General features: G+C 30.8%; 1 protein-coding gene across 1 annotated transcript in view; it reads right to left on the bottom strand.

Moving 5' to 3' along the window:
* The window catches only part of LOC119609392 (endoplasmic reticulum metallopeptidase 1-like), a 114,724-nt gene that overhangs the window by 57,994 nt on the left and 43,883 nt on the right, over nucleotides 1–12,847 (bottom strand). The gene's annotated exons all lie outside the window — the stretch shown is intronic.

Below are 12,847 nucleotides of genomic sequence, written 5' to 3'. Positions count from 1 at the left end.
TAATTGATCAAATATATGTAGAAACAGGTTTTGCTGCGGAATTTTGTGTATATCTACCATTATTAATAAGATATTAAAAAACGACGTAAATATCGTGTGCGCTAAGCAAAATATTGGCGGTCAAAGGTCACAAAAATTTTTATTTTACGAATATAGCTCGAAAACAATTAATGATATGCAGAAATAATCTTCAACTAAAATGTAGAAAATTTAATTGTCAACAGAAATGTGGTAGCATCTGCAGTCGTAGGAATCGGAAGGGGACCTTGAATGTGAGCTATTATGGAACGATCGTGAAAAACTTTTACAACAAGATTTTTGTATATAAATCCAATATAAGAGTAAACGTTTGTATGGATATCGTTATTTGATAATTAGTGATGAGCTTTTAAGTGATTTTTGGATCGGTCTATCAATTTTTTACGTGATATATGTAAAACTTATATTTGCGAAATTGTTCGTATAAAATAGAACTTGTAAAAGTTGCAACGAGAGAACATTTTTACGCTCTTGGTTTTTGCTCTTCTTGCAAGTTTTTTATTAAGAAAAAGATCAATAACATAGTCAAGTGTTTACTGATTTTTATAAACAAAGTTGCGTTTTATTCAAAAAAAGGCATAGTTTTCTAATACATTAATAAATGGTATGATTCTTATATATAATAATGATTAAAAACATCTCCAAACTTGGAAAACAGTGCAAAACTAAAATAAAAAAAATGTTTGCTTATGAAAAGCTCACATATTTCAACATCATATCTATCATAAACAAGTAAGAGTGTTATATTCTGCCATGCCGAATCTTCTATACCCACCATCAAAATTTTGTGCCGTAAAATTAAATTTTGGAAGGTCTTCTCATTTATTTGATATATTCGAAATTAATAAAGACATCAGAGTGATTTTCGGAATAGGGCCTTTAGAGTATTTTGTTGCTATAAAACTTGTTTATGATAAATTTCACCACTACACTGCTATTATTAAGCCAGTTGTGAGCGTTAAAGTAATTTTCTGATCAATTATAAACCGATCTTCATAAGATTTGGTAGAGAGATTTTGGCTTGTAATAATCTTAGTTATCTCGAATTTCTTCGCTGTACTCGCATTTTTAAGACAGTTAGCGTTTAAGTATTTTTTTAAGGGAACCTTATATAAAATTTGGCAGAGAGATTTTGTCGTGTAAGAAACTTATTTATGAATGTCGAATTTCATCGCTATACTCGTATTTTTAAACCATTAATGAGCGTTAAAGTAATTTTCTGAAGGGAACCTTATGTGGAGTTTAGGGTCAATTATGAACCGATCGTCAAAAAATTTGGTAGAGAGATTTTGGCTTGTATGGAACGTATTTGCGTCAAGTGTTAACGCTGTATCCGAACTTTTAAGGCAGTACTGAGAGTTAAAGTAATTTTCTGAAGGGTATGTACATTATATGGGGGCTAGGGTCAATTATGTACAGATCCTTATAAAATTTGAAAAAAATATTTAGGTTCCTATAAAATATGTTAATTTAAAATCTTACCGCTATATATGCCTTTTTATTCAGTTATGAACTTTAAAGTCAATTTCTGAAGGGGACCTTAAATGGCGGGTAGGGTCAATTATGGGAAGATCCTTATCCATCTATCCCTCTATCTTTTTTGATGGAGGGTACAAAAAGCATCAGCTTCTACTTTCTAAATCTGTTGAGAAACTTTAATTGGCTGAGATTCAACTAAGTTACTGACTTATAAGTATGTACTTAATTGTCCAAAACCGTTTTTATACCCGTATCTCAAGATTTTGGAGGTGTTTGGCAAATTTCAAAAACAGATTATTGTTGTACTAGAAAAATAATATCTCTTCCCAGGTATTTATATTTTACATTATTTTGTCTTATTATGTTATTTGTAACTAAATAAGCTGATTCTTGGTTCTTGTTATTTCTTATTCGATTTGTTATCGAATCCAACGCCGAAAATTGCATATCTGACTTTTAATCTGCTACAACTCTTCAAGTGTTTTAGTACCATTACAACGATATCTTATACCAAGTTCACACGAACAGTTGAATTACTTAATTCGGCCTCTGAATTACAATAGCCAATTAACCCGTTTCTACGACACATTCGTAATTCGTTTAAACAGTTCACCGCCATGTTGTTGTTGTTTTTTCATTCATTATTTTATTTTTTGGAATACATGTGTGTATAATACAAAAATAAGTTTGTTACATTATTTTAACAAATTAAGTAATATATTTTCTATTTATTTGTATTTTTTGCAATTTTATTTTTTATTTGTCTACAGCAAATGAAAACAAACAGCTGATTATGATAAATATCCGATAAAAATTAGAGATGGCACTCATTCATTCGTAATTCGTAAGTAATTCAAACTGAATTACGTACAGCAGCTGAAATTGTGTATGACCAATCATATAATTCAGTTTGTAATTGGGGGCTGAATGACGAATGAGAGCGTGAATGATGAATAATTGCATCATGTGAACGTAGTATTATATATCCTCATGAGTTAATTAGTTCAGTCTACAGACTCATTGGTAATCCGGATTCTATCATAAGTTAACACACTATGTATGTTCAATAACAAAAAATGTTACTAATTATCACAATTTGTTTTTGTATTTTAATACAAATTTCAAATATTTTTATGAAAATTAGTGACAATTAGTAAAAACTTTGACAATATCTTCAAAAACTTTTGATCTTAAATCAATACAAAAGATGATAGAACGATATCACAATGCTATATATATAAAACAGACTTTGTTTGTTTGTGTGTTTGTTTGTTACGCTTTCACGGCAAAACTACTGAAATGAAATTTGGACCGCTAATAGGCGTAACCCCAAGAGGAACAATAGGCTATATAAGATCTTCATCGGATACCACGCCCCTAGGTCTAACCCCAAAAGGAACAATAGGCAATATAAGATCTTGATCGGATGACACGCTCCTTTTTACACCCACTTTTTGTAAAACAATTATTACACCAATTTTGCAATCACAATATGCAAAAACTACTAAACCGATAACCTGAAATTTTGCATACCGATGGGTATAAGCTCAGACAGAACTATAGGCTATATATAAGAACTTGACCCGTTGCCACGCCCCTTTCTACGCCCACTTTTTATAAAACTATCCTTACCTATATCTTATCCTATAATTATATGAAAGAGAAAGTCTGTTTGTTACGCTTTCACGCACAAACAAACTGCTGAAACGATTTACATGAAATTTAGAACACTAATAGATCTATTCTAAAGCAGAACAAAAAAAAAATAATAAAATAATAATAACAAAATAAAATAATGATTTGAAGTCACGATTCTTCTTATGCTCACTTTTTTCTATATAATTGTTATACAAAATTTTCATTCGAGACTTACAGAAAACTACTGAACCGATAGGTCTAATCTCAGGATCGGACGCCACGCCCCTTTTTACACCAACTTTTTGTAAAACAATTATTAAACCAAATTTAAGTTCAGGCATACAAAAAACTACTGATCCGATTTTCATGAAATCTGTTATGATGAATGTTGTGGAATGAACAGTACGACACATTACATCTTCAAAACCTATAATATATAATAGTAAATATATATGAAACTCTTTTTTTACTCTTTCACTACATAACTAATAAACTTATTTACATACAATTTGGCATTTAATAGGTCTAACCTCAGAAGTCAACAAGTTAGAGTGCTATATTCGGCTATGCTGAATCTTAAATACACTCCACCAGCAAGCTACTTTTTATTAAAAACCATTTAACTATCTAATTTTTATCACATAGGAGCTATGACCAATTACGGTCCTCTCAAGAAAAATTTCGTAGAGTGATTCATATGTATGTACACAAAACATATTTGTGTCGAATTTTATCAAGATAGCTTTATTTAACAATGAATATGTGAGTTTAAATGATTTTCGGAAGAGAGCCTTATGGGAGCTATGACCAATAATGGACCGATCCGGGGAAAAATTGTTAGAATGATTTATACGTATACAAAACATATTCAAGTTGAATTTTATACCGATAGCTTTATTTATCAATGAAACATATTCGTTTAAATGATTTTCGGAAGTGGACCCTATATGGGAGCTATGACCAATTATGGTCTTATCCGAAAAAAATTTCGTAGAGTGATTCTTATATAGACGAAACATATATGTGTCGAATTTTATCAAGATACCTTTATTTGACAATTAAATATGTGCGTTTAAGTGATTTCCGGAAGTGGGCCTCATATGGGAGCTATGACTAATAATGGACCGATCCGAAAAGAAATTTGGTAGAATGATTTGTATGTACACAAAACATATTCGGCTCGAATTTTATCACAAAACCTTTATTTGTCAATGAAATATGTGCGTTTAGGTGATTTTTGGAATTGGACCTTACATGGGAGCTATGACCAATTGTGGACCGACTGAGATCTACGTTGTACAAAATTTTGTGTTGACACCGATATATTTGAGGGAGTTATTAACGATAAACTTATATCCGTGAATATACACCTTTCTTTTTTTTCGAGGTAATCTGACATTTTTTAACATCATAACTTTTTACGTCGTGGACCGGTTTTACTGATTTTCACTACCAAACTGAATAATAAGAAATGTTTTGGGTGAATTTCGTGAATTTTTATTGCTTCGTTTTAACGTGAGCGTGTTTTACACAGACAGACAGACGGACGGACAGACGGACATAGCTAAATCGACTCAGAATTTCATAAGGATCAAGAATATATATACTTTGTTGGGTCGCAGATGAATATTTCTTGGTGTTACACACGGAATGACAAAGTTATATATAACATCTATCACCACTGATGGTGGTGGAGGGTATAAAAAAACTATACATGGTATTGATTGGATTATACGCACATTTTTATGTTCACTTTTTGAATAACTGCTATAACACCAAATTTCTAGGCTAAATATAAAAAAACATGAACCGATTTTCAAGAAATGTGGCAACATACAGTGTTTGAGGAAGAGAATGTTTAATACACCAAATCCGAATAAATACACCTATAATGAAATGCAATGACCTTTTTCTGTCCACTTTTTGTTACATTTATAATGCTAAAGATCATGATATACAGTTAGGAACAAAATTGTTCACAAAAAGTAAGATTAAAGATATACCTAGAAAAACAATTTGTACAAACTTAGGTCTGGCAACCCATTTTGTGTTATGTAGTCTGGCACAATGTTGTTTATTGTATGGCAACATTTTTTTGGAGTACCGTTACTTTTTTACCAAAAACAAATTAAACAACTATATCCACGTGTGTGAACATTTTTGAACCTCAGATCTTTTTCTCAATTTTAAAAAATAAAAAAACAAAATTCGTATTTTTTTAATAACGTAAGTAAAAGACATTATTTAATGTTATTTAAATAAAATACTACTCTTTTAAATAATTTATTTAGCCTTTTATAATGAGAAAAGCTAAAACTCCCCTATTGAAACAAAATGTGGCAAAAGACATAATGGATGGTGTCCCATATCGCGAAATCGCTAAAAAATATAATATATCAATAGGGTTAGTGAATAAAATAAAGAATCAGAATAGTTTAAACTCCACGGGAAATAAATGTGGTCGTCCCAAAAAACTTTCACTTGCCGATGCTCGAGAAGCTCGTCGATTGATTGTGTCTGGTGAGGCTAATACAGCTGTTGAAGTCACACAAATACTCAACCAAGAGTATAATTTAAACATAAGTTCCAAAACCGTTCGAAGATGTTTAAAATCCAGCGGCCTAGCGCCAAGAACAAAACTTAAAAAACCTTATTTAAGCGAACAAAATCGAAAAAAGCGGTTGGCTTTTGCAAAAAAGTACGAGCATTTTACGACAGACGACTGGATGAAGGTAACTTGGTCAGATGAGACAAAAATCAACCGTATTGGGTCTGATGGGCGCCAATGGGCATGGGTTGATAAAAGAATTGGAGTCCAAGAGCGAAATATTACAAGCACAATGAAATTTGGAGGTGGATCTTTGATGGCTTGGGGCTGTTTTCGTGGAAACCAGTTGGGTGTACTACGCCGAATAACTGGCAGAATGTGTGCCAAAGATTACATTACAATCCTTGAAGACTCATACATGCCAAGTTTGGATATATTTGGTTTAGAGCCGGGTCAGGATGACATCTTCATGCAAGACAACGACTCGAAGCACACTGCCGGAATTACTAAAAAGTGGTTTGAAGAAAATGGGATTAAACTTTTAGATTGGCCACCCCAGTCTCCGGATTTAAATCCGATTGAACACCTTTGGTCAATATTGAAAAGGAAAATATTGGCTAAAAAAGACCCTGCGAAAACCATCAATGAACTTTGGGAGCGTTCTATCGAGGCGTGGGTAAATATTAACCCACAGGTGCTAATAAATCTTGTAAATAGTATGCCAAAACGAATAAAAGCTGTTAAAACTGCAAGAGGGGGGCACACGAAATATTAATAAAAACGTAAGGATTTTCGTCAAGGGTCATAATTGTTCACAGCTAACATGTGAAACCTTTTTAAATTTAAAAAGTGAATTTAATATTTTTTGTTAGTTTATATTTTTTTTATTAAAGCATAATGTAAAGATTAAATCAATTTAAAAAATTTCAATAAAAACAATGAATAAGAAAAAGCAAGTTATTTATATTTAATATTGGTTGTTTTATGAACAATTTTGTCCCCAACTGTATATGTAATTTTCATAGTATCTGAGAATTATTATTTAGTTAAATTTTTAATCAAAAATTTATTTTTATATGTTTGTAGATCCTTAACTAACCTTACGATTACGTAAAATAAAAATCTGTATTCAATTTAATATATTATCAAAAATCGACTTTCATCTAAAGTGTTTCCACCGGAAAACTGTTTTTATTTCAAAACCTGTAATCTGCTGTATATTCTCAGAAAATAACTATTTTAAAACAGAATCTTTATTAGATCTTAAATGAATGTCTACGATGCCACATTTGTATGCAGAATAAAAATTACTGAAAAATTAAAACCGCTTCTAAAATAGGGAAAATAATATATTCGTATTACATTTTCACTTAAATTCGAATTTTAAAACGGCTGTGGTTCCTTTTATAACACCTAAATCTATCTAGAAAATCATTCATATCTCTCCTTAAAATTTCTATTTATATAACTCTTTAAAAAATTACTTTAAATAACAATAAAGATCAGTAATCACTCATATTTTCCATACAAATCGAGTTTTATATCAAAAATAAAAAATTTTAATTTATTGTTAATAAAAATCTATGATCAGGTAAATATGCCATCAAAAATTATCTTGATATAAATTCGGTTGCCATTTTTCAAATGCAGTTCAAATCTAAAAAACCATGAAGATATGTATTTGAGTACTCATTAGAGTGTCCCGAAATCGAAACTTTTGCAAATCGTATATAGGTAGACCTCTCAAACGATGCATAGAAAGTATTGTTCATATAAAATTTGGATAAATTGATCTTTCGATATATTTTTATACTTTTAGAAAATTATCCACCAAAAAAAATGTAGCGCCGTATTTATTCTAAGCTTTTCAAATTAAATAATAATTTTGAATAACTCCAGCACACATTTTCCATTTACCATTGACAAATTCCGAATTTTTTTTAATTAGAGGAAGACGTGGATATTTTAATAAGTAAAATTATTTGGGTATCTGCTTTGTATATTTAACGATATTTGACCTTTATTTCTTCGGATTTTATAAGTGGTGTCTAAATTCAGTCAAAACTTTAGTGTGGATGCATAAAAGCTAATGAATAAAAATAATATGTTTAAACATACTTTTGTAGAAATGGATGTATTTTTGAGAAACAATGATAAGACAAAAACGGTGGTTTTACTCTTTAATGAACTACTCAAAATTGTTTGTCAAATCTAAATTTGTTTTGTTTTCTCTGTCAAGATTCAAGGATTCTTCATATTTATTAGAACAGAAAAAAAATTAATTTTGTTATTTTTAAAGGAATTTGAAATCTTCCAAATTTTTCATAATTTTGTGCTGAATGTTTCATAATCGATTCAGAGTTTCTTCAATTGCCTATACTTTTTCAAATAGAAAGAAAATCGCTTGAAATTTTGTACGGTTAATGGTACGTATTTTTGTAGTTAATAAAATGCCCAGAAGCCTTTTGTGTCTATGCACCAGGGGCACTACAATTCAAAGTACAGTGTGACCGAATTTAAACTGAACAGTTCTTTAAATCAACTGCACGTGGAAAAAATAAAACAACTAATTTGAAAGTGTCATTAGTTCCCTACCAGTGATTGAGAATGCTGATTTCAGTATAATTTCTCAAAAAAAGTTTCCTAAATGTTTCTACAAATTAGTCAAAATTTCCTAATTAAAGCTCATTTTCAATTTGTAAATTTTTAAGGGACATTTTTGTCCAGAAACTGACTTTAAGTATTAAACAAAAAAATATAAATTATTTTATCGTTATATGCTAAATTTTGACATCTATTAAAAAAAGTATAGTCATTACAGATAGAATAACACTTTCTTAATTTTATAAGAAACACGGGCAACGCTGGGTACGCGCAGGTAGTTTTTAATTAATTTTTGTGAATGTATTTTATGTAAATATATTTGAAGAGGGGATTGATATTGATAAAATAAACTTCACCCTTTATTTACAGGATGTCATGGTTTTAAAGGTTACTCATCTTTTCAAAATAATGAGTGTGATATGCGTTTTTCTATACTACTTCCCACTATCAAGACAAGATGATAGGATTTGCTATTCAATTTGTCTCGCCATTTATGTTGTAAGAACTTTGCAGTTAATTAGGGGCTTATAAACGCACTTTTAATGTCAAGGTGAGTGGTAGCGATGTCAAGGGCCTGTAGGGCTAGCTAGTACACAACAACATTAAGTATTACTTGATAGATCGACCGTGTGAATGTGTTAAACGTGGGATATAAAATAGATTACTAAAATTTAAAAACAAAATAGAATGAGAGAAGGAACACGATTGATGGTGCGATATACCTGCTAGATAAGGACAATCCGCACGTCGCAGTCAGGGAGCAGGATGTTGGGGTGTTGGACACTACGTGGAACGGAGACGGTACCCTTACTTACCTTCATGCCAGAATTCTTGAGTTGAGGTATTAATAATCCAGGCCGAACGAAACCGTGTGATAGCCAGGAATGGGACTTTGAGGTCTCTTGAATTTTTGTCCAAGATGGCAAAGGCAGATTCCTCAAAAGTTCTCGTCACTGGAAAAGTAATTGGTCGACGGGGAAGACCCGGAACACCGGTAAACTTTGTATGTCAAACGGTATATTAGTACCTGGTATATTGTAGAAATGCTCTTAGGGACATTATGAGACTGTTTGCTATAATACTGTGGTGGGTAATGGGGCGCTGCAGTGTGCATGGTAATGAGGTTGCGGACGAGCTAGCAAAATTAGTTTTAAACCTTGTCATAGATATTATGAATTGTAAAATATCAAAGCCCTAACGGCCAACAATTGAAGAGAGTGTTACCATGATACTTTTAGGACTGTATAGGCGCAGTCTAATGATTCTGATAGGGATCATAACGAGCACTGCTCAATTAGGGCCTTTGTCAATAAGTGGTACTAGAATACAGGATATCTAAGTGAAATGACTGGAAAATAGGTTCCATGACTTTTATAAATTTTCGAATTAATGAAATGAAATTGTACCAGGCATTGAATTTATTTTTCTTGAAAATTTTGGGTCAACAAGTATTAAAAAAAAAACTATTGTAAAAAATACTATTTTATTAGTGTCGATTTTACACCAAACCTCTCCCACCTTCATCAATAACACTTATCGTTAGATATATAAATCCGTAGAGTTTTTTGCAATTTTTCACTATGGATATTATCATTTTATTTTTATTTAGAAAGAAGGCTACAATGCCAACTCCGAGAGAAAAACAATTCGAATAAAAACACATGCATTTTTATGAAAAGCCATCAGTCCAGTAGCAAAGAAAAAATTCCGGTTAAATACATTTATTGCTATAATCGTCACATTATATGTTCATTAACAAAAATCGCACAATTGTATAAATTGAAAATAAATAAAATTTTCTGCCCCAGTTAATATCAATTTAGTCTGAACAAATAATAAAAATGTAAGGAGCCTGCAATTTAAAAAATCTATCACGAAGACGTTAATACGCAGGAATTGAAGTCTGAATGTTTTCATTTGAGGCAGTACTTAAAGTAAATAGCAAAATTAACCGAGGTTTTTGAAGTTGCTACAAGAATATTACTTTCCTTAATGATTACAAATGGAATGCTTAAGAGAATAAAAAATTAATTACGAACCACCGTTGCAAGGACGGCGATGTAACTTGTTTTTTGTATACATAGGTAGTAATATTATTTAAGAAATTGACTTTGAAGATATAATAGAAGATTTTACTGAAAAGAAGTCCCGAAAGAACGTTGTCATAACCACTTTAAATATTTTATTTGGTGACGTATTTTTAAAATTAATTAATTTGTATTACAATAAACCTTAATTAATATGGTACATACTTATATACAAATGTAAATATATTTGATTATACCCCTAGCCAAAATTTACTAAGAATTAAGTTGAGTTAAAAATCGATAACTATTTGTTAATTGACGAAAAATATGTATACAAAAAATAAGATATCTATATTTGAAATTATAATGCGATTTTTCGTAATTTTGAGTGGTGGATATGCTAAAACCATTTGATACTTGCAAAATTATTAAAAAAAGTTAGCCGTAAGTTATAAACTAACATAACATACTTAAAATTGAGTTTTTCTTTTTAAATTTTTTTTGTGTCTGGGGTCTGGTCACACCTAAAGGCGGCCCTGATGATTACTAATTTATGTTTAATTTTGAACTAAAAAATCTGCCATTAATCTGTAAAAAATATATCATGGTATGGGGAGCAATTTCCTATTATGGCACCTTCGAGCGTAAGTTTTTAAGCTCAAGTGTAAATGCTAAGAACTACATTTGGTTAATAAAAAACGCATTTTTTGGTTTTTAATGACCTATATGGACCTAGCCCTTGGATCCTACAACAAGATAATGCCTTGATCCACACTGCCCGGATCGTAAAATCTTATATAGAGTTCCAAAATGTTGAATTGTTGAGCTGCCCTCCATATTCACCAGTCTTAAACATTATAGAAAACTTGTGGGAATGGGTTGGCCAGAATGTTTATGAGTCTGGAAAACAGTATTCAACAATTCCTGAACTAATCCATGCAATTAAAGAAGTCTGGAGCTCAGTACAACTGAATTACATGGCCAAGCTATATGAATTACTTCCAAACAGGATTTGTAAAGTGTTAGTCAACCAAGGAGGTTCAACACATTAATAAAATAGCTTAGTTTAATTTATATCGCTGTAAATAATCTAAATTAATAAGTTTTAATTAAAAAAGTTGTTATAAAATCACTTTTTCTGGGGGATGTTCTATTCAAGTGACGAATTTTTAACAGTAGCTTTTTTCGGTTAATGTACAAAAAAAAAATAATATAAAATCAAATATTACAGATATGACAACCATTCGTATCACATTTTATTCAGAACAAAAAGTATTACAATGCCCCTCATTGTAAAACAACTTTCCAGAAATTCCTGATCCAAAAATATAAGCTTTGAAAAAAATGTATATATGTGCTATTCAAGTGGCGAGGAGTGTATAAAGTTCGCACAACAAAGTGTTATACAAAGCCCCCTTCAGAAAGTGACTTGAATATCCGGAATTTATTTCTTAGCACTGTTATTGCAATGAAATTTAGCACAGACAAATATTATATATATATACATATATAGACTACTAAACGGATGAACCGATTTTATTAAAATTTTCACAATATTACTGTACGTCTGGAATAAGTAGCCTATTACTTTTTATCTTTAAATTCCAAGTGGGCGAGGAGCCACGCCCATATTAAGAAAATATTAAATCCGTATATTTTAGATAATATAACAGTTAGACTCCTCAAATATTGTCAGAGCAACTTTACTGTCAATATTATTATTTAGGACAAAAAGTAGGCGGACTAGCATTAGGGGACGTGGCACCTCCCATATAAATTAAATACAAAAATACGTTTATCTTGGAAACTATTATAGTTAGAATCTTCAAATTTTGCACGAATAACTTTAACATCCATCTAAACATTTTGGGTAATAATTTGGCACCTCCCATATTAATTAAAGACAAAAATTCGTTTATCTGGAAAACTAATGGAACTAAATTCTTCCAATTTTGCACAAAGAACTTAAATATTCATCTGAACATTTTGGAGGAAAAAAAGCGGGAAACTAATAGAACTTGATTTATAAAATTTTGCACAAATTAGTTTAGTTTTCATCTGAACATTTTGGACTTCCATGTGGGGGCTTCAAGCTCAAATAGAAAAATTCGTATATCTGAGAAACTATTAGAGCTAGAATCTTCAAATTTTACATGAAAAACTTTGAAATTCATGTGAGCATTTAGAGCATAACGGGCGGACTTTCAATGGGTGGCTTGGCACAACATATATGAATTAAATACAAAATTTCGTGCATCTTGGAAACTCTTATATTATTCAAATTTTTTATAGATAGATAGAAATTGGCGATAGATAGAAACTGGCGTCCTGGCAATAATTTGCTTGACATCTCTCATATGTAACATATTATAAATCTTGAAAACTATTGTAGTTAGAATCTTCAAAATCGTTAAGTGGGATTTTTATATATATATTTATACACATTCCTTTTAGGGTAGCAAAGCACACTGGGTATAGCTAGTATATTATATAAATATTATAAAAATACAAA

Source organism: Lucilia sericata, unplaced genomic scaffold (genome assembly GCF_015586225.1).
Source record: "Lucilia sericata isolate MDLA Ls3-8-SP2 unplaced genomic scaffold, ASM1558622v1 Contig000974F_arrow, whole genome shotgun sequence".
NCBI classification, from domain to species: Eukaryota; Metazoa; Arthropoda; class Insecta; order Diptera; family Calliphoridae; genus Lucilia; species Lucilia sericata.
This window is presented reverse-complemented; position numbering and strand designations above follow the sequence as displayed.